Here is a 1,741-nt window from a genome sequence, read left to right as displayed (position 1 = left end):
GTGTTGAGACTTTGGCAATGGATGCTCAACCTTGAGCGGTACGAACATTTCACGTTGGGGGGTTGCGTTAGGGGGGTGGGGGCCCCAAATATCGTTTTGTAATAACTGTATATGCTTCTGTCTCGTTTTCATCTGTACGTTTTCTCTTTTTTTCTCCCTCCCGCAACTTCTAGAAGTTCTCATTAACCTACAACATAAGCAACTGGCTCTACTCACTCCCACTGCTATGCAGTTTTTCTAGTAGTATCAAAGATTTGGTTGGGCTAAACGTAAGGTTATGCGAATTCTCTCAAGTACAAAACTGCTTTGGAAATGACTTGTTTGAAAGTAGTGTTTTTCCATTGCCGCCGGTTACTACTGGTACAAGGCTACTAGTAGTCCAAGGTTAGAAAATAAATTGCTCAATAATTAGTCTAGGCACAGAATCCTCAATTTCAACTTGACAGACCATCCTCACAATCTGGTGCAACTATGAGGCTATGGCATAGCCAAGGTGTATGTTGAGAAATTGCACACATTTGCACATTATTTCCACCGATGACGTTTATGGCATCTACCCAGGTTTTTCACCTTACACTCTTAAGTAGAGTCAACGTTGTATTGATTCATCATCATCACCATCCCTCTGTTTTGGGGATTTGTTTTTGCAATAGCTTTGTTTGCTTGTAAGAAACAGCTACATCAAGTACTTCCGTCTTTATTTGTCGCAACTATTGGAGTTATCCCTTACATGAGGAAGAGAGAGAAATCAGTAATGCTTTCGTCGAAGAGGGTGCACAAGCGCCTTCAGATTGGCTTCTAAGCCCTAAGAAGCAGCTCATATTATTTGGACTTTTGGTTTGAGGAAAAATCAGAAGGCGCGTGATAAGAGCCCAAAACTGTAGTTTTAACCCCTTAATAATAATACTTTTAGACCAATTATGCGAGTAATAAATAAGAGTTAATGCTAATTACGTGCTTTTATGTATTTCAGGCATTGGAGTCAATTATGTGCAGAAATATGTCACTTTTGCGAGATAAAGGAGCAAGGGTTGGTTGCTAAGAAGTTCTGTGATTAAAGGCCAAGATTCAAGGAGAAAAAGCCTTCTTAAATCCCGGTCAAAGCCTAAAAGTCAAAGTCAACGCGGGTAGAAACAGCGCATTAAAAGTCAACAGAACTTCCGAAGGCCATATCTTTGGACTCAAACTTCGTAATTAGGCCTACCTTACGTCAAAACGACCGACTCAGAAAGTGCTTTCTAACGGTCCAAGCCTTGACCCATTCAGAGGAGCAGAAGTGGACAAAAAGGGCATTGAAGTAATTTCTAGCTGAAAGCCCCTTATTGGGCTGAAGAAATTGGGTTTTGGGACCCGATTTTCCGGCCCAAAACATGGCTCCAGTCTCATGCACGAAATTGGGGTTCTCTTTCTCTTCTTCAAAATATGGAAAAAAGGAGATTGAGAACTGGACCTAGATTAGAAAATAAATTAGCTTAGCCTCCATTTTTACTTAGTGATTTACTTGTTTTTAATTTAGTTTATTGAATCATTGATAATTCTTTATTAGATTAATAAAGGTAGTTAGTTAATCATAAATCTAGTTTTGTTTTATTAAATCACTTAGATCTAAATTCACATATTTAGTTGTTAATCATTTCTTAATTGTTAATTCAGTTTTGAATTCTTGATTAGATCAAATAAGTAAATTTATATTCTTTTATCATGTCTTGTTATTGTTTATATAGAAATGATGGTTTAATAA

Source organism: Coptis chinensis, chromosome 8 (assembly GCF_015680905.1).
Source record: "Coptis chinensis isolate HL-2020 chromosome 8, ASM1568090v1, whole genome shotgun sequence".
NCBI lineage: Eukaryota > Viridiplantae > Streptophyta > Magnoliopsida > Ranunculales > Ranunculaceae > Coptis > Coptis chinensis.
Note: the sequence above shows the minus strand (reverse complement) of the source record.